This window comes from Halichoerus grypus, chromosome 2 (genome assembly GCF_964656455.1).
Source record: "Halichoerus grypus chromosome 2, mHalGry1.hap1.1, whole genome shotgun sequence".
Taxonomy (NCBI): domain Eukaryota; kingdom Metazoa; phylum Chordata; class Mammalia; order Carnivora; family Phocidae; genus Halichoerus; species Halichoerus grypus.
In genome coordinates this window covers 40126597-40147878 of record NC_135713.1, presented here as the reverse complement: position 1 = coordinate 40147878, position 21282 = coordinate 40126597, and the positions used below count along the sequence as shown (strand labels likewise).

The 21282-nt window shown below is 42.5% G+C and overlaps 1 protein-coding gene and 1 long non-coding RNA gene across 6 annotated transcripts in view; one reads left to right on the top strand and one right to left on the bottom strand.

Moving 5' to 3' along the window:
• HTR4 (5-hydroxytryptamine receptor 4) overlaps positions 1 to 21282 on the top strand; it is a 168169-nt gene that overhangs the window by 116335 nt on the left and 30552 nt on the right. The gene's annotated exons all lie outside the window — the stretch shown is intronic.
• LOC118538222 (uncharacterized) lies at positions 11448 to 15164 on the bottom strand. Of its 3 annotated transcripts, none has more exons than XR_004918514.2 (3): positions 15147 to 15164; positions 14688 to 14859; positions 11448 to 11597 (listed from the first exon to the last, which is right to left on the bottom strand). It is a non-coding gene; the product is annotated as an uncharacterized LOC118538222 (long non-coding RNA). The 3 variants fall into 3 exon arrangements; XR_004918513.2 differs by lacking the exon at positions 15147 to 15164 and adding an exon at positions 14983 to 15041; XR_004918512.2 differs by lacking the exon at positions 15147 to 15164 and having other exon boundaries at positions 14688 to 14975.

Genomic DNA, 21282 nt, shown 5'->3' with positions numbered 1-21282 from the left:
TAGTTTATTTTTGTTATTTTTAAAAAAGATTTCATTTATTTATTTGTTAGAGAGAGAGCACAAGCAGAGAGAGTGGCAGGCAGAGGGAGAAGCAGGCTCCTCACTTAGCAAGGAGCCCAACGTGGGACTTGATCCCAGGACTCTGGGATCATGACCTGTGCCGAAGGCAGATGCTTAACTGACTGAGCCACCCACGCATCTCTATTTTTGCTTTTTTTCCCTTGCCTCTGGAGACATATCTAGAAAAAGGTTGCTATGGCCAATGTCAGAGAAATTACCACATGTGCTCTCCTCAAGGATTTTTATGGTTTCAGGTCTCACATATAGGTCTTTCCTCCATTCTGAGTTTAGTTATCTCTGACAAAAGAGGAATGACTATACAATGGGAAGAAGACAATCTCTTCAACAAATGGTGTTGGGAAAATTGGACAGCCACATGCAAAAGTATGAAACGGGACCATTTTCTTATTCCCTTTATTTTATATAAATGGGGTCATTTTATATGTACTTTTTTGCACCTTGCTTTTTATCCCTGAAGAATGTATTTTAGAGATCATTGCACCTCAGAACATTTAGATCTAACTCATTCTCTTTAACTGTTCCATAAGCGTGTTAAAATTTATTAATTTCCCATCAGTGAATATGTGTTACCAATCTTTTGCTATATCTAACTGTATTGTTTTTAATGCCCTTGAACATATTTCTTTGTGTATATTATTTTAGATAGCTATCCAAAGTGAAATTGCTCTATTGATATTTATGTGCATTTAAAAATATTAGGTTTCTCATAAGATCGACCTCCCAGCATACTGTAGTGATTTGCATTCTCATCAGCAGGCTGTGAGAGTAGCCTCTACTCCTTCCTTCTATCAACGCGATACATTATTTTTCTTTTACCATTTTGCTAATTACAGAAATGCTCTGTCACTTAATTTGCATTTTCCAGATGATTTGGTAGGTTGAACCTCTTTTAAGTTAGTTATTGACTAATTTAAAAGTGTTGACATATATTTATCCTTGTAGAAACTGCACCTTCATATATTTGGTGCTTTGTGTGACAACCTTGTTGTATTTTTCTTATTAATTTCTGAAGATTTATTATATTCTAAATAATAATCCTTTGTTATATAATTTGCAAATACATTTTCCTCTCCTCTGCTTACTTTTGGACTTTGGTTAACTTTTTTTTAAAAATTTTATTTTATGATGTTATGTTAGTCACCATACAATATATCACCAGTTTTCGATGCGGTGATCCACAATTCATTGTTTTTGTTCAACCCCCAGTGCTCCATGCAGTATATGCGCTCCTTAATACCCATCACTGGGCTAACTTCAAATTTTGAAAGCACTATTGATTTGACTTCTTACAGTTAACCCGTCTTCCTTCTTGAAATACTTTTCACATTAATTTTCCTAAAAAGTATACTTCCCTGGTTTGCCCTCTGACTCACCAGCAACTCGTTCTTAGTATCTTTTGTGGGTTCTTCCTTCTCTCTCTGGCCTCTGAATGTTAGAGTTCTTCAGGGCTCGGTTCTTTATACTCTTCTCAAATGACATTCTCACTTAATGTGATTTGACCATCCATGGCTTTTGTGCCATCAATCTCTCTTTAATTAATAGCTCTAGATCATAGCCGTCCTCTAAGCTCCACACCACAATACCCAATTTGCTTCCTTGACAGCCTCACATAGGTGCCTCTTAGGAATCTCACATTTAATGTACCTTAAACAGAATTCTCTTATATATCCCACCCACCCACCTACTCCAAGCTTCCAGAGTCTCCTCTATGTCCATAAGTGGAACTGTCATCTACCATGTTACTAAATCTGGACACTTTCTGTCACTCTCAGGGAGAACTATCATATTAAACTGCAGACTTAAAGCTTTGAAAAAGAAGAACCAATCAGCTGATATTGAAAATATGGAGTTCAATCTAAATAAATGCAAAATCCAACCACAGGGACAGAATGTAAATCACAGAAGTGTAGGATGATGCCTGAACATCCTGCTGCATGTTTAAAATTTGGAATTTGAGGGGCACCTGGCTGGCTCAGTTGGTAGAGTATGTGATTCTTGATCTTGAGATCATGAGTTTGAGCCCCACATTGAGGGTAGAGATTACTTTAAAATAAAATTAAAAAAATAAAGTAAAATAAAATAGAATAGAATAGAATTTGGAATTTGATAAGTACAACTTCATTTTCCTCATGCAAAGCATTCACTGACAAATTTATGTCATTCTATGTTATTAATAATAATGATTATGATGCCTAGCATAATTCCAGAAAAATGTGCCAGTTACTGTATTTAAGAACTTTGAATGCACTGTTGCATTTAATTTTTACAGCAACCAAATAAGTTGCCATTATAATTACCATTATTTTAACAATGAGAAAACCGAGGTTTAAAGAGGGTACAGAATTGACCCAAGGTCCCACAAAGTCTTCGTGATTATCTTCAGGTTAATGAAAGATTAAAACACTCAAAATTGAAAATTATCTTGCCCTTAAAAAAAAAATCTTCCCTGAGAATCTATAACGTATAGAGGACTTAGTCTGCAACCCAAGAATCACACTGGGGAGAGCCAGGTCATGACAACACTCCAAAACTGTGGGGCCTTTTTCTTTTAAAGTCTTTTTGACAGAATAGAATTTTACTTTTCCAGGTTGAACTAAAAATAGGACAGTCTGCCTCAGTGGTTGGAATAGTAGGCCTTCCAGTCTTGGTCCTATTCTTGTAATCCTTTGACTTATGCAACACTTTATTTTATTTATTTATTTATTTTAGATTTATTTATTTATTTGAGAGAGAGAGCATATGAGTAGGGGGAGGGGCAGAGGCAGAGGGAGAAAGAGAATCCACAAGCAGACTTCTCCCTGAGCTCAGCGCCCCACGAGGGGCTTGATCCCAGGACCCTGAGATCATGACCTGAACCAAAACCAAGAGTTGGCTGCTGAATTGATTGAGCCACCTGGGTGCCTCTGCCCTCCTTTTTTTTTTTTTTTTTTTAAAGATTTATTTGCAACATCTTATTATTGAACAAACATATGGGCAGCCAATGAAATAAAATGTGTTTTTGCCAGACAGTCCTAATTAGTGGACTTTGACCACTCAAATTGAACGAATTAGAGATGTCTGTGGTCGTGTTTGGTTTTCTGTGAGATAAGCATCTTTGGAATATCCAGCTCATGATCAAAATAGAAGTGAACATACCATTTGATTGGCTGATGAAGTAGTTTGTCTAGATATGTAGGTTACATAGCCTCTTAAAAATAGTCTCCAGGGGCACCTGGGTGGCTTAGTCGTTAAGCGTCTGCCTTCGGCTCAGGTCATGATCCCAGGGTCCTGGGATCGAGCCCCCATCGGGCTCCCTGCTCGGCAGGAAGCCTGCTTCTCCCTCTTCCACTCCCCCTGCTTGTGTTCCCTCTCTCGCTGTCTCTCTCTCTCTGTCAAATAAATAAATAAAATCTTTAAAAAAAGTCTCCAAACATGAATTATTGTCATAATATATGTTTCTTGGGCAGTTTTAATTTGTATACCCACATATATTAGTAAGAGGTATAATGCCATCATGTGGGCAATGGATTCTAAGAGGTTCATCATGGGTGTGAACTGATTCTTAGCAAATTTTGGAGCCAGCTTCTCTCTCCTTGTCGCATCTTTAACCTGGCTCTATAGTTTTTTCCCCATCCACCAACCTCTCTCTTAGTCTTATAGAAGTCACCTTTCCCACTCTAGGAAACTCCCATCAGACATAATGGCAGAGAGTGGAAGAAATAACCTAGTGAGGAGACATTGGCTGCATTCCCACTCAAGTCCAGGACAAGACGAGGTTGCCTTGTCACCTCTGCTGTTCAGCATTGCATATAAAATCCAAACGACAGAAAGGAGAAATATGAAATATAAAAATCAGAGAAAAAAAGAGCAAAACTGTGACTATGAACAATATGATTTTTTACCAGGAAAATCCACTATAAACCATGAAAACTAAGACATTTCACAAGGAAGTCCCGATACTGAATAACTAACCCAACATTCAGTGACTCCTACATCCTAGAAATCACCAGTTAGAGTGTGGATTAGGAAAAATACCATCATCCACAGAAGCAGTAATTGAAGTTACTAAAAAGTACAAAATGAAAACAAGACATGTGTTAAAGGAAATTTTAAAATTTTACTGAAGGAGAAATCAGAGATATTCCTAAGGGTTCACTGTGGAAAGCAGAAGAGAATACTAAAAAAATCCAAATTTTTCTTTGGAAGTTATGGGACACTCATCAAAAACCAGGTTTGCAGATTCTGGGACTTGATTTATTAGGTTTTGAGGTTTGATTCACAGTAACTGTGTACTGAGCACCTAATGTGCCAGGCACTGTGTATGAGGTGGTAGATAGAAAGATAAAGGAGAGTCGGATTCTCCCTGAGCTCACAGCCTAACTGAACAAAGAGTCACATAAGTAAATAATTACAGCACAGTGGACATCGCTGGGGTTGTGGACAAGGTTTAATGGGAGCTGAAGAGATTGCTACCTAACCAACGGTTTCCTCATCATCACTGATGAGGGTCATCCAATCGCTGCTTGAATTCCTGCAACGAGAGAATCATAGTACTTGATGAGCCTGCTCAATGGTTGGGTAACTCTAGCATTTAAAAGGTCTTCTTTATATTGAGTTGAAATCTTCATCCCTACGCCTTCTGCCTGCTGGCCCTAGTTCTGCCTTGAGCAAGAGAAAACAAGGCTACATCTTCCTGTATGTTTTAGTTCTTTGTCCTTTCTGAGGCTTTTCTTCATTCTCCCATTACTCTCCATGCAATATTCTTAAAGGTTTGGAGAACGCGATCATGTCCCCTTATTTGTAACCTTTATTATTATTTCTTTTGATCATTTTTCCTTCAAAATATGGCCAGTAGACCACTGCCATTAAAATCACCTGGGAGCTTAGTAAAAACACAGATCCCAGACCCCATTCATGGAACTCGGGCAAGTTAGGGAAAATGACATTTTTGCCGAGATGATTCTTACGTGTGTTAAACTTGGAAAACCACAGACTCTGACTCCAGTGGTTCGGAATGGTCCAGTGTATGCTGGCATTGATTGTGTTTCTGGGTTATGACACATATTATAATTCTTAGATCCTTTTAGAGTCTCTTAAAGGGTAATAATTTTATGTGATTGAACTAGTAAAATTCCTTTGGAAGTTGCCTCAGCTCAGCCATTCTTCCAGCCAAGTGACTCTGGCCCCTTGGGAGGTGAAGTGTGATCACATAGGCTGTGACCACACAGTGTGGCAGGAGATAGGAACAAGCCAGCCTGATGTGATTTGGAGTTTTTTGGGGGGTTGATTCTGGAGTTCTTTGTCCATTATCCTTGGATAAATATCAAGGATCTTGCCGGGGCTGTTCTCTTCTGAGTCTTCAGAGCCTAGTAAAGTGCCTGCAAGGAGTAAAGGAATGCTTCTGTCCCTTTTCCCTGGTCTCGCTTCTCTTCTGTTTAACTGTCTTTATGAAGATTAGCCCCTATGATCTTGGATTTGTGGCGCTGACGGTAACCTTAGAACAGATATTTTTCTCTACATGAAGTCCACTGAGGATTCCAGTTTTAGCTTCTTGGGTAAATAATCCCTGCCCTGCCTATCTCACTACCTCATTGTGAAAATCAAACTAGGTAATGGAGGTGAAATTGCTTTGCTAACTGCAAAGCTCCGTCCTCAGGGGAGAGATAATTATGTTATGAGAACAGACTATTTATAAGTTAGGTAAATAGCTAAGACTGCATGCTTAGCAATGCAGAGATGGCACGCAGAGTTTAGCTTTCAGGATGGAGTTCTCTGCTCTCAGGCCAGGCTTAGATAGCTCCTGTGGTTCTCCAAGTTTAGACCTTGCCCAAACCTAGGACACGCATCCTGTTCCTCAGAAGCCTGAGAACTTCTGCAAGCACTTCCCAAAGAACTTCTTGTCTATCTAAATTGGCTCTTGGCTACTATCCTCCATTACCTACCCTCAATCCCCCCTGATAAACAGTTTTTTTGTTGACTTGGGCATCTCTAGAGCTGTGCTATCCAATAGGGTAACCATTGACCACATTCCAAGGATTCAGTAACCGCATATTATAAGTAGAATATTTTCATTATTGTAAAAAGTTCTATTGGACAAAACGGCTCTAGAGCCTTCTCTCTGGAATGAGGCAATGTATGCTTTTCCCCGGACTTACTCTTACCAACCAAAGCTCAATAATAAATAAGCCAATTCTAATGGATGTGTTATAGAAGTCTTTGATATTCCCGTGCACAAGATTAGTATGCTCAGGTTTAAATATGGAATCAATAGAGGTGGAAAATATGAGGACAGAGATTAAAAGTGAGAAAGAGGGAAAGAGAATGAGGGTTCTACTAAAAACAGTAGGAGAAAAAAATTCTTCTAGGCTATTGCTTTTTGTTGTTTCCTTTATAAATAAGAGTTATCAGAATTTATCATTGTATTTATTTTTTGTTGACTTGTTTATTATCTGTCTCCTTAGTCAGACTGTCCGTACATGAGGGCAGGTAACATGTCTGTTTTATTCCCAAAAGTTTCCCCAGGGTAGAGCACATGGCTCAGTTCATATGCTTATTGGTTGAATGAATGGACGCTCTTATGAGACTCTGTTGCTCACCTGGAACGTGTATAGTCAAATAAGTTTTCGCCACTTTAAACAAATATTTATTAATCCCATAACCAGAATCATTGTTTTTTTTCACTGTGACATCACTTGCCAATTTTCAATGTCAACACACCAGAATTTCCCTTTTAAACAGAGATTTTCACACTGTGGGTTGGAAGATTACCCATGGATGAGACAGTAATTTAGGTTTGATTTTACTTTGGATGCTTAGAGGTTTCTGCTAATGTTGAAAAGTTGTTTGACATTTAAAAGCTATTTTGTGGCTATTACCTTGAACTTTGGAGGTTACAATTGGATTCAACATTTCCCTCATTGTTTTGAGCCAATGCCAGACTTAATCTGGGTGAATCAAAGATGGGTGAGGATGACCTTGCCTTATCTCCTCCAGCCTCCTCCAGGGCTCGCTACATAATTTGCAGGCCCAACACAAAATGCAAATACAGGGCCCCTTGGTCAAAGGGCAGGTAAGATCTTTCATCGAAAGTATTAAAATGTAAAGCCTTTTTCTTTCATCTGCAGTTTTTCTCTCAACATGTCATGGTGTATTTTCTTTGCTATTCACCTCTCCTCCAGGAGAAAAATAAAATATAATTTTAAATTATTAGCAAAAATTTACCATTCTTCTGTATAGTATACAGTACCAGTTTTCAGGGCAAATACGAGAACATTTTGTTTATAAGGAATCACCAAAGTGACACAAATCACACGAATCGGATTTCTCAATTCAAGCGTGCGTATGTATTTTGTTTTTACCAGACAGTGCACAAAACTGATGCGACTGTTTTTACTTCACCTCTTGATAACACGCACATTCTGCTGACACTCTGCCTCCTTCAGCTTCCTGATCAGTAAGGAAGCACTGAAAGGGAAAAGGAGCCATGGTCGGCCATGTCTTATCCTTTCTTTCTGTGCTGGTATTTTCAGCAGAAGTGGTTGGCTAATACGGGGGAGCACCATGAGTGAGAAAAGACAGGGTTTTTTTTTGTTGGTTCCTTCTTCTTAGCACAGCACTGCCTTCCTCCTGCATTGGACAAGTTCCAGTCAAACAGAAACCATGGCCTCTCAGGGCTGTCTGCATTCCCAGTCATTCAGTCATAGATGTGTTGATAAGAAGCATGAGCGCAGGATTCTGGTGGACCCATGATCTGTGGAAATTCAGTAAGACTCGGTGGTAACATGTTGTAGAAGTTGCTGACAGAGAGACCATGGGAAAAGGGAAAGTGCTTTCTATATATAATGTGTTCACCATGCTTGCTTGAGGTTAGTTACTAATCTTTACGATGGTTAATCTTAACCAGAATTGTGTGCTCATGGGGCGTCATTCACATTTTGAGGCAGCAAGGGGCTATGGCGTATACACATAGGCACAAGTAGTCTGTGCCCACCGGTGCCCACCTGTCACCCGTGCATGTTCCATTGTCCCTTCAGACCTCACAGGTTCAAAGATAAACTTCTTAAGAATTTCAAGATGGCGACAAGCAGAGCATTAAACCAAGGTCTGGGTTTCTGTCTGGCTGCGCTGCTCACACAACCAAGGAGGTGGCCTGTCCCCAGTCCTTCCCAATCACAACCTAAAGCAGCCTCTCAGGAAACGTCGTGCTTGTTGGGATCACACCAGGAACATGGGCAGAATAACAACATCAGAAGAGCTCCCCTTGTCTTGAGTTCAGTAATCAAGTGGCTTAAGCTGCCTTCCAGGATGCCCTCTTCTGGACCAAAATGCTGAGGCCTAAGCGTTATTCCCGCCACGGAGACATTTTTCAAGGAAAAGTTCCCACCCCTGACTTAGAAGAAGGTGAACTTTGGTATGTAACCAAAAGCATAAGGGCTGAAGTGCTGAGGTTTGGCATGCCTGGCTTTTGGTCCCGAGACTCGTCATTTACTATTGATATCACCTTTAACCCGTAGCCCAGGCGTTTCTGGGTCTCCGTTCCTTTATCTGTAAAATGGGAATACTCTTAGGACCCATCTCTTCGGGCACTTGTTAAGGTGAAATATAATAGATGTGCAGAGCTGAGTCCAGCTCCTATTGTTGCACAGAAAGCGCTCCCTGAACGGAAGCCGGTGCAATCGCTGTTACTATAATTGTATATACAACATCATTCATATCTTGGTTAAACAAACTTCTCCAGTTATTTTCTCAGCTTCCTGATAAGCATTTCTTAAGAAATGAGTCAAGAGAAATCTCTGTGTTCTAAACACTGCCCTCAGACAAGGAAGGCAGAGCTCCCTCTGCCAGAAGAAAAACCCAGAGATAAATTAATCAGGCTGTTTATAAATAATTGTTTAAGCGCCATGAGATGAGACGTGTTTCCTGGGTACGTTGTGCCCTGTGCCGAACAACTGGGGCTGTCATGTTGAATATGCCTCTGGCTTTTAAATAGCCTGTAGGCACGTCTCTGAGCCAAACTAAAACATGATAACCATGTCCAACAAGTTGGGCGCGTTCCGTGTGTATTTGCTTTTCCCCTTCGGCTCCGCAGGCGTGCGGGTGGCTAGGGCTCTAGGGTTCTGTGTACCAGGCCCCCGGATCGGTGCCACGGCACAGACGGATCGTGTGTGCTGCTCCACGGGGCAGACTCCCAAGCCACAGCCGGATCCAAAGATGCCTGAGGTGGTCCGAGGTCACGAACGGGGGCAGTGTGGTGTGCTGCTCTGACCCTTGACCTTGTATCACACTGGAGGCATTAGGAGCTTTTACGAGCTGAGCCTGCGTTCCACTTGTAGAGAGTCTATTTAATGGGTTCACTTGGGGACCAGAAGTGCACGTGTTTTAGGAGCTTTGATGTACAGCAGTACTGAGGACCCCTGGTATAGCAGAGAGAGCAGGAAGCCTCGGTTGATCACCGAGCAGCCATCGTCTCTTTCCACACCAATAAAACAGGGAAGCTGTAGGGGTGCCTGGGTGGCTCGGCCGGGCTTCTGCCTTCGGCTCAGGTCGTGATTGCAGAGTCCCAGGATCGAGTCCCATATTGGGCTCCCTGCTCAGTGGGGAGCCTGCTTCTCCCTCTGCCCCCCACCCAGCTCTCGCGCTCTATCTCTCACTCTCTCTCTCACTCTCTCTCAGGTGGATGAATGGAGTCTTTTAAAAAAAAAGCAAAACAGGGAAGTTGTAGGTAATGCTTCAGGTTTAGGGCTCGCTCCGTGTCTTAAACTACTGAGGTAGTGTGGGTATAACCCCTTAGTTCTCAACTGGGGACCATGTTGTATGCTGGGGGACATTTGGCAATGTCTCAAGGCATCTTTGGTGTCCACAACCGGTGGGCGCTACAGACACCCAGTCCATGTAGGCTGGGGTTGCTTCTCAGCTTCCCACAATGCATGGGGCAGCCCCCTGCCCCCACCCCGAAAAAGAATGATCTGGCCCCAAATTTCAAAATAGTGCCAAGGTTGAGAAACCCTGCTGTAAACGAATCCTCTGGGCTTTGCAACATAGAATCTCCTTTCCACAGCCAGGGGCCGGCAAGAGGGGTCTTTTCTCAGTGCCAGGAGGGGAGTGTGTTTTAACTGCTCACGTCAGTGTGGCCCCTGCACCGTGTGGCTCCTCTTAATTCACATCCGTTACCAAGACAAGACAGGTTAAAAAAAAAAACAAAACACAAAAACAGACCAAAACACCTTGTAGTTTTGTTTGTAGAAGGCAGTTGGTGTTATTGCTGCAAAGAAGGGCCCTGAATTCCTGAGGTTAGTGTGCTGGCGGTCACCTTGCAGACGAGCCCTTTCCAGCAGGCAGGCTCTCTGAGCCTGTTCCCTTCCAGCATGTACCTGGCAGGGACACAGCCCTCCCAGTTTAGTCAGAGCAGCTGCTCAGGAAAGAATCGCCTCCAGAGCACACAAGAGACCCACCGGAAAACCATACTCCTTGTAAACGTGTGTTCGGTCCACAGCGCACGGATGCAGGTCCCTGGCCCATAGAGGCAGCAAAGCTCCATCTTACACTGGGCATCGACAAACTAGAGTGTGTCCAGAAGAGGGCAAACACCGTGATTTTCCTTACAGAATTAATGACATAGGAGCAACCACATCAGGAACAAGGGATGCTAAGCTTAGAGCATAGAGAAGATTCAGGTCATAAGCATTGTTTTTATTTATCTAAGGACTGTTACAGGAGAAAGGGGTCTGGCTTGTTCTGCAAGGTCCCAGGGGAGAGAAGTAGGGACAGAAGATTGAAGTTTTAAGAGTATGTATTTCAGCATAGAATGGAATGGACTGCCTTATTAGGGTGTTCTTAATAAGGAGAATCAAGTAGAGAATAAGTAGAATAAAACAGAAGGAGAAACTTGGATGACCGCCAGCCACATTGGAGTGGTGATGGACATCGGTCACTGAGGCATTGACTGAATTAGTCAGCATGGCCAAGGAGGCAGTGGGTCGTCTGAGACACCCTGAGACCCTTCCTCTGTGGTTGTGTGAGGTACAGAACCGCAAGAAGCCCTCCCACTGTTCAGTTAAACTCAAGACGGAGCAAAACCTACTTCAACCAGCGTAATATTTCCTTTGGTTGAAGCCGGAGACCTTCTGGAAAGATTGCCAGTGGGAAGAAATGTGCCAGAGGTAATATCGTTAATTTCAGGGGCCATTTTGTTTTGGTTTATGATTCCTCTGGTAGTCTGTGGACGGTAGGAAATTTAGACATATCTGAGGAAGAAAGTTCCTCCCCAGGCTCGATAGATGCTCAGTGCTACATAGCTGATTTGGTGCCTGAGACTCCATTTGAAGTAAACATTGTCATCCACCCGTCAGGATAAATTTCTATCGTTCGAGCCCTTCATAAGAACACAATTGCTATTTAAATATGTTTATGGAGAAGGACCCCGAGGCTGGGTTTAAAGAGACACCCCCTTCAATGTGGTCTTCATGTTCTTCCTTTTTCACATAGAGATGTCAGGCCCAGGACTTCAGGCTCTGGAAATAACAAGGCGGGATCACAACCTAGGAGGAACCAGAGTACCGGTAGAATGGTTTAGTGTCATGGCTAAAAGCATAGGACATGGTATCTGATGGACAGCAGTTTGACTTCAAGTCCTGCCACCTTGAAGCTGTGTGACCCTGGGCAAGTTGCTTGACCTCTCTGTGCCTCTGTTTCTTCTGGGGCAAAATGGTTCTTGCCTCATAAGACTGTGGTGAGGCTTGTGTGAGATCCTGTACGTATGGATCCTGGAACATGTAAATTACTGATAAATTGTGTTCTCGTGATCATAATCATCATCTTTGGAGGCAAAAATTCAGGAACACAGGTTCATAGAACAAGGCTCCTATTGCTGGAACACTGGTTTATTGTCAGAACGGGTGGTGAAGGGAAATGATTTGGTGCCACCATAATACCCTCCTGATAAGGGGCAGGATAGTTTCTGAGCACTAGGTTCAGAAGCACTTTGCCGGCAAGGACAGGGGAACTGTGGGGAAAGGAGGCATGCAGAAAGTTCTAGCTGCTGTTCTACTAGAAATGCTGTGAAATCGTCTCCAAGTCCTGAGTGAGGAAACCCAGCAAACGGCTTCTGGTTATAGAAATAAACAATTGTGTGCGTTCTGGGTTATATTCGAGCAAAGAGCCAAGAACCTACTTTTCACAAAATGATTTCTGAATGTCTTTTCTTGTTTCCATGCCTATTTCAGGTTATTTTTAACAAGATTCTGAGAAACATTTCACAGTAAGAATTGTTCTTGGAGAGCCTTTTATTCTCTAAGAAATGAGTGAATCTATATTTTGATAAACCTGACAAACAAATATATTTGGTGTCTGCTCCTGTTCCTTTATTCTTTCCAGACTTTTATTTCCTTTGCTGGCTGGTTTAATGTCATTTGTTCCTCTCTTTGTGAATTGGCATTGGCTGCTTTTAAGTTTCTGGCTTTTGGGAAAGGAGTGTGTGTGTGTGTGTGTGTGTGTGTGTGCACATACGTACGTGGATACACACACATACACATATATATGATTGTCATGTATAATACTTAGTTGCTTCAGGCATAATTTGGTTTCCTGATCCAGACATCCCCTCCTTCTCCCCTCCCTCCTCCTCCCCACCCTCTTTCCTCCTTCTCCCCTTCCCCCTCCTCCTCCCCCCTCTCCTCCCCCTCCCTCCTTCTCCTTCTATATCATCATCATTGTAGCATCTACCATTTACTGAACATTGCTTTATTTTTTTTATTATTATGTTCAATTAGCCAACATATAGTACATTGTTTTATATGCCTCGTATTGAGCTAAGTGTATTACATGTGCCATCTTACCGAGTCCTTTATATACTCTATGGAGCAGGTATTATTATTATTGCCATTTTACTGATGAGGAAACTGAGACTCAGAGAGATTAATTTGGCCAGTCTTACAGCTGGTGAGGGTGAGGACCAGGGTTCTCACACATTCATCTGATTTCAAAGGCCTTGCTGTAAACCACTAAGCTCTATACTTATTAACTGAAAGCTCTTGAAAGAATATCGGACTTTTGGTTCTTAGACACGAGAAAGGCTTCAGAAGTGATCTGGTCACATCTTCCAGCTCGGGCAATGATCTCTTCTACAACTTATCTGATAGCCATCTATCTCCCCTCCCGAGGAGAGGCAGCTCCTTATGATCCAAAGCGAGATATTCTACTGTTTGAACAGCCCTCGCCATTGCAGATTTTGGTCAAATTTTACTTCTCTATATCATAACATTATAAAAACTTCGAGTTATATAGCTGGAAGTGATAACAGAGCTCAAGTAGTCCAGCAGTTCTTAAACACTTTTTTTCAGGTGTGGAAATCTTTTGTTCAAATGGAATCTTACTTGGGATTGTGAATAGTGAAACCATGACTGCTTTGATTAAAACAAATGCTCATATGCGCATGTGTGTGCACACGGCCATCAACCCCCTCCCTCCAGTGTCTCCTGTGGCCACTCGATGGGGTTATTTGTTAGTCTTGTTAAGAGAATAACCTGAAATAGACTGATGAACCCAATATTTTACAGACAAGAAAATTGAAGCTCAAAGACTTAAGATGTTTGCTACAGAGAAAGCTGCTGCATCCGCAGAACTAAGATGTGAATCTGAGTCTCAGAGCTCTTAGCTCATTCTCACTTATTCATACATTGTTGCCTCTATTTACACGTCTACTAAGGACAGGCAGTGGGAACATGGCAGAGATCTAGACAGGCAAGATCCCTGCCTTTAAGGAGCTCATAGTCAAGATATTACCATCCCATTTCTTTCTGATGGTTTGAGCCCTTGGAAACAACAACAACAACAACAACACACACACACACACACACAATCAAACCATCCTGGGCAACTTCCTCTGCATTCAGTCCAGTTTGCCCATGCCTTTCCAAAAGAATGGGCTCTAGGATTCAACTCAAAGCTATGCACATATTTGGTAATCTTAGGGTGACCTTTTCCTGACAGTATTACAAATTATAATTTGTTTTTTCTGCCTCTGATTTTCTTTTGGTGTATGTGTGGAATATATAGGTGAGACAGCCTATTTCATGTGTATCATTCAAGAGGGTGGAAAGGCCATTCAGGCATGTAGGATTTTCAACTGTAAAATGCCAGCTGGATTGAGTTATAATAGAACAACCTTGAGCAACATAGTGGGACTTGCAGTGGAAGAGAGTGAAGGGCATATAAAGCCCTTCTTGCCTGACCCAATCTGGTTGTCCAGTTCATTTCCCTCAACTCTTTCCCGACCTAACTCCCTGTGCAACGTACATGCGAGACTGATCAGTTTTCCCCAAATAAATAGTGAGTTCTCTGGCCTCTGGATTATTTCTGCTGCTTTAAAAGCTCTTTCTCGATTTCCTGCCTGGCACAAGCCTACTCATCCTTCAAGGCACAGTTCCAACATGAGCACTCTAAACTTCCCTGATCCCTGCCCCCTCAATCCCTGAGCAATAACCAGTCACTTCCCCCTTGGGGCTCCCTTACCACCTGCTTCTCCTTCTCTTGGAAGCTTAGTTCATCACGAGGGATCTTAAGTACTCTTATGCACCTGACATGCTCTCTCCTCACCTGGGCAGCTTGTCAAGAGCAGACCATTTTCTTACCTGAAGTGGCTGGGCGGGACCAAGGGAGCTGGTCCAGTGAAGGCGCACATTTGGAGGTGCATGCTGGAGTAGTGAGACTCTCGCTGGATTGCCCAGTTCGGATCCTGGCTCCCCTCGTGACACATGTTTGACTTGGAACAAGTTACAAGGCCTCGTGCCACTCCACCAGAACCTGTAAATAATAAAACCTAGGTCAGGGGATTGTGGTGAAAATTATATCCGGTAACACCACGATTTGTTTTGCACAGTGAGTGGCACATAATAAATGTTGGCTGTTTTTCTTATGGGTTCATACTTTTGGGCCACTTTCTCCCAGATATATTTTTAGGTTCAGTCATACTGAAAGAGTTCAGCGGAAAAAGCGGGCAGTCAGTCTGATTCCCCGAAGACTCAAAGTTCCAGTCCTTTTATTTGTCCTTTAGGAATTGTGGTTGATGATGGAAAAAAAGAAAATCTCACCAGGAGAGTGGCTTGACCTTAGTGATATGTGCATATGGAGAAGTGGGCTAAGAGGTGCATTAGGATGGAACAAGCTGTGCCCACCGATCCGATCTTGCCCTTTGGCATGCTGAAACATGGGCATGTCTGAGGTCGGTGATGGAATTTAAAAAGCTCTGGGAACACATTTTGTCCAGAGGCCAGAGGGTAGGCATCTCCAACTGTGCAGACTCAGCTCTTTGGGTATTTTCTACAAGTAGCACAAAAGAGCAGAACGCGTGCTGGCTGTGATTTCAGAGTTTCCACCCTGTGGACGTGGTGCGTTCTGTCCTTGCTAGGACTCTGTGTTCCCTGCAAGTCCGTTTTCTCGTCTGTCTGATAGGAATTTTTGTCACCTGCCTGCGACTTTCACAGCTTTTACCATATCAGCATTCTACTCATGCTATTATTTACTATTTACTTTTAAATACATTTTTTTCTTTTCTTTTCTTTTTAAATGTTGCATTTTTTTTTTTTTTAAGTAGACAGGAACAGGGGAAGCGAGGCTTTAGTTTTTATTTATTTTTAAGGCGGGGGAGGGACAGAGAGAGAGGGAGAGAGAGAATCTTAAGCAGGCTCCACGCCCAGTGTGGAGCCCAACGTGGAGCTCGGTCTCACAACCCTGAGGTCATGACCTGAACCAAAATTAAGAGCTGGATGCTGAACCGACTGAGCCACCCAGGTTCCCTTAAATACATTTTTAATCTAAATAAATGTATTTGTAAAGGAAACTGTATCATGACCTTGAATGAAAAATCACGTAGAGAAGAATCCTTTAAATGTAAATGCAATGAAAACAAAAATTATTATTTGTATAAATTATTATTACTAAAATATAACTTGATCCCATTGCTTGCCATAGGCTCTGAGCCTAAGGCCTGTTCTCCATTTGTTAGGTATCAGAAGCTTGCTAAAGCCAGAGTGGGGGGCAACTGAGTCTTTCTCTTTAAAATAAGTAGAATGAGGGGCGCCTGCGTGGCTCACTCGGTTAAGCAGCTGTCTTCTGCTTGGGTCATGATCCCAGGGTTCTGGGATCGAGCTTCACGTCGGGCTCCCTGCTCAGTGGAGAGCCTGCTTCTCCTTCTCCCTTTATCTGCCGCTCCCCCTGCTAGTGCTTTCTCTCTATCTCTCTGTCAAATAAATAAATAAAATCGTTAAAAAAATATATAAAAAATAAAATAAGCAGAATGAGTGGAAGAAGTATCAAATACCCTTAGTGTGATTCAAATTATTGAATGCTGTGCCCATTGTTTGACATATCACCTGGGCAGCACATCCCATGTTTGGGAAATACTGGGTCCCAGAGTCCATATTCTATTCTGGTTGATAGTAAATCTAAAGACAAATGAAGAAATTGGCCTAGGACCTTGCCTTTTGAGTGATTGAACTTACTGATAACTTAGTACAAGTCTTTGTGCTCACTGTTTCTAGACAATTCAATTAATTTTTATCGGCTATTTGTACCCAAGCATTCTATTTTTTCATCACATAAAGAACACCTACAAAAAATTGCTTTGTGTAGCTCTTTACATTTTTAAATTCTCATATTTATGATTCACCATCAAATCTTACTTCACCGTCAATGTCATAAAAACCAGTAACTATCCCCCGTCCACTTTGCTAAAATGCGCCATTTGTGTGCCTTTCAGTGCTTCCACTCTCATCTCTTGTGGAGCATCTCTGAGTGCCTGTTGCTGCAGCTCTGGCCCTTACTGCTCACCTGTACTTCCTCTTTGCAGCCCCCTAAGTCTCTGGCCCGAAGCGCTGTCTCAGGTGTGAGTACGATCACTGGATTACACACCTGCTCAGGGAATCTTATACTCCTATGTGCCCGGGAATTACCCAAGAGCATTTTTTAAAAATGCAAATGTCAGGGCACCTGGGTGGCTCAGTCAGTTAAGCATCATCCGTTCATGATCCCAGGGTCCTGTGATCCCAGGGTCCAGAGACCCCCAGTGGGCTCTCTGCTCAGTGGAGAGTCTGCTTGTCCCTCTCCCTCTACCCCTCCCCCGACTCGTGTGCACATACTCGCGCTCACTTGCTCTCTCTCTCAAATAAATAAAATCTTAAAAAAAAAAATGCAGATGTCTGCTGCCCCACGACCCCTGCCTTCCCACCCCTACTGACAGAGACCAGGTGTGGATCCTGGGAATCTGAATTTATTGTAGCTTCCCAAGATAATTCTGACACACATAACCTTTAGACCACTTTGTGAAAGATGGCTTAGCTAGTGATTTTTCTCCTCTTTCCCTTCTCCTCCTCCCCTCGTCCTCCTTCTGGAACACGGGTAATTGTAAGTCTGTTTCATGAACTGTTAATATTAAACTTCACCACAAAACTCTTCCCTCCACACGGATGACTTCCACATCCCCAGAGGACAGAATTCCTGGTTTGGGAGGCAGAATGCCTATTTATAGCACTGGCCCCACCACGCTCCCCATCAGTCAATCCATGCCCCTACATTGATCTTCGTCCTCTTCTGAAATTGAAATGATACTCTGTACCCTCCTTCCTTAGGGATTTGGGTTTAAGATTAAATACGGAAAAAGATACAAAAATGCTTTGTAAATTGTAGAATATTTTACTAACATGGTTAAAACAAGAAACTGCACTTGAAAAACTCGTGTTAAAATGTCAGAGGTTCTTTCTCAGCGATGTTTTGCGTCAGGGATTTCGAGCAGCTCTGCCAGTTTCTGCTCAAGCATATGTTTGAGGAGAGACAGTTGTGGTCTTGTTGCGGATTGTGTGAGAGAGCCAATGTGGCCTCTGGAAACACTTCTCAAAGAGCCTATCTCAGCTATCCTAGCCTGGCCCACCCAGATCCATTTAACAGCTTTGCAGTGTAATTTCACAGATTCCGAAATTGAGGTCTTTCAGATTCTTTAATACAAATCCAAAAATTACCCTCAGTGTGTTTCCAGCGAAACCTCTTCGCTCCTTACAGAATATAAAGTATCAGATACTAACAATAGAATATTAAAAGCCAAATTCAAGCAATTACCCACAGCTTTGGAGAACAGTCCCACACACAGCTGGTGCCCAATCAGGAAGTGTGTATCTGTCACCCACCATCTCTGCTACTCCTAGAATCAGAATGTCAGCGCTGCAGAGGATCTTCTAGATAATCCTCCTCATTTAGCAGTTGGGGAAAGTGAGGCACACCAAAGGGTGTAAGTCACCAGAGGCACGTGCGGACGAAAGCCAAAAATGCATTTGCTCCCGGGTCCCTGTGTCCCCGCTTACTGGTACCGTGGCTACACTCTGAGCATTCATGTAGCCTGAATTGGAGGGGCGCAGACATCCAACGGTGATTCTGTGGTCCTCTCAATCTTTATTTGACTCCCTGGCAGGATTGTGTGAGAGAGCCAATGTGGCCTCTGGAAACACTTCTCAAAGAGCCTCCTTCATTCTCCCCAACTGCTCTGGAGCCTTCCACATAGCCGACTCCGTGGCTCTCCCTTAGCCCTGATCATCCTGCTGCCGTGTTGCCCGTCCTCTGTCCTCATTCTTTGATATGGGTATTCACCCAATGCCTCTCTCTGACTCTGTCCTCCCGATTTTTCTCCTGCCTTCTGCGGGGCTTTTTTCCTTTTCATCTTCATCTCCCCGGTTCCGCATCACAGAAAATATATGTGCCACTTGGCAAAGATTCTCTTTTAGTGAGCAGGAGGGGTTCACAGGAACGAGTCCTGCGTGAACATCCCAGGCACGCTGTGTTTCAGTACAAGGAGGAGCCACATCACCCTGCGGGCTTCCCACAGGTGGAACATAGTGTGAACCTCTGCACATGCCTCGTTTACCTTGGAATGTGTCGCAGTGGGACAAGGAAATGCTGGAGACCTAGCAGCACCTGAACACTGGGCTTAGCTGTGGCAGTTCTCAAGATCACGAGTGACGATATATCGGGACAATTAAGAGCATAGACTTTGGTATAAAAAATGACCGAAATGTGAGGTCTGATCCTACTAATTTTTAACTGAGGAAACTTGGGCAAATTATTTAAACTCTCTAAAACTCAGTTTCCTTGTCTGTTAAATGGATGTAAAATTCACAGATTAAGGCATATAACACAGCGTAGTGCCTGGCTTGTTTTTATTACTGTTAATAATGGTAATAATAAGTATGATAAAGGAAATTTGGCCAATGGGAAATGAGAAATCCTTCCTTCTTTCTTTCTTTCCTTCTTTCCTTTCTGTTCTTTATTTTTTTCCTTTTAAAGATTTTTTTTTTTTTTTTTTTTTATTTATTTGAGAGAGAGAGAATGAGAGACAGAGAGCATGAGAGGGAGGAGGGTCAGAGGGAGAAGCAGACTCCCTGCCGAGCAGGGAGCCCGATGTGGGACTCGATCCCGGGACTCCAGGATCATGACCTGAGCCGAAGGCAGTCGCTTAACCAACTGAGCCACCCAGGCGCCCCTATTTTTTTCCTTTTAATAGATATGTTCAATGATTGAGGCATAAAAATGGGGAGAGCTATGTAAAGACTTGAGGCTGCATCTTGAGTTATCTAGAGAGCTTATACTTGAAAATAGCATGGAAGAAGGAATATATAGCCAGGGATGAATCAAAAGCTATGTTCAGAGCAAGTAGCAAACCCAGAAATAGTTAGATCTCAATATTTAGGGAAGAAATCTTGCATATTCTGTTGCAATAAGAATAGTCTCCCAACTGGAAAGATGAGAATATTATAGGGAGAAGGTTGCTGTCCAAGAGTCATGAAAAGTATTTAACTGTCTCTGAGCCAAGATGTATTCTCTCAGGGGATTAAAGGAACTGGTTGATAAGATCTCTGACTGGTATTCTTTCGAGGGCGGGGGAAATGAGGGCAGCCTGGAGACCAGTAAATATTGCCCCAGTTCTTAAAAAAGACTAAAGCTAGACTCCAGAAACTATAGACTCATAGCTTGAAATAGACCTTACCAAAATTCTAAGACAGCTATTACACAAATGATTTGTGAGCAAGAGTCAATGTTGTTTCATTAAAAAAACAATTCATGCCAACTAATTTCATTATCAGGACAGATTTACTGCGTGGCAGAGACATTTCAGCAAGGCACTGGATAAAGCCTTCCATGGGTGGGTTTATTCTCAGGCACACTAAATGATAGCTGTTTGCTGGGAAGACAGTCTGTGCCTAAAACAATTCTTGGTTTTAGCCTTGTCCTAAGCAAGGGGTTTTTGTTGTTGTTGTTTGGTTTGTTTGTTTTTATCTTGGCTGAAGCCTGAAGACCTAACAGGCAGATGACACCAAACTGAAAGATCTAGGTAGCAATACGTTATCTGATCTTCTTTGTGCTTGTGAAACCCGTCTAGTTTGAATGGGTGCTAAATAATCATATCTTGAATGTAGCAGTTGTTACAACTTAGAATGATCTCAATTGACTAAAACCTATAAAACAAAATTTATCTGAGATTAATGTAATGGCCTGTATTTTGGCATAAATAAATTAAATTAAATTAAATTAAAATAGGCTGCACCAATGTAATAAAGAACCACAGAAATGGACAGCTGTTTGTGTCAAAAAGATACAGACTGGCAACAAACTCAGTGTAAGCCAAGAACATGTTGCCATTAACAGGAATGAATTTGGTGTTGACCACATTCATAGAGGTAAACCAAACTGATGATGAAATGTACATGATATATACGTGTCAGGCTCATTGTGTAGATTTGTGCTTTTTCCAGGTACTTTGTTTCAAGAGATAATCGTAATAAGGATGGTTTTCAGAGGACAGTGATCATTATGGGCAATAATCCGGAAACCATAATATATAATGAACCATTAAAGAAAATGGGAATGTGTAGCCTGGAGAAGAGAAAACTTGGAGGATGTAATTAGCAGAGGGAAGAATGTTGAGTGGGCCCAGAGGGCACCGAAGTTCCTCTGGGTTGAAATCATAGGAGGCAGATTTTGGCTGAATGTTAATAAGTTCTTCTAATAACTAAAGTTGCTCAAAAATAATAAAGGCCTGGCGGGTCCCTGGAGATTCCTAAGTAGGGTCTAAACGACCACCCATCTGCATGGCACGAGGGGCTCGTCTGCACCGGGTGGGCCCTTTGCTGAGATCATCGGGGAGGTCCTTTCCAAATCTAAGGCGCTATGATCTCCCCTCTCCAG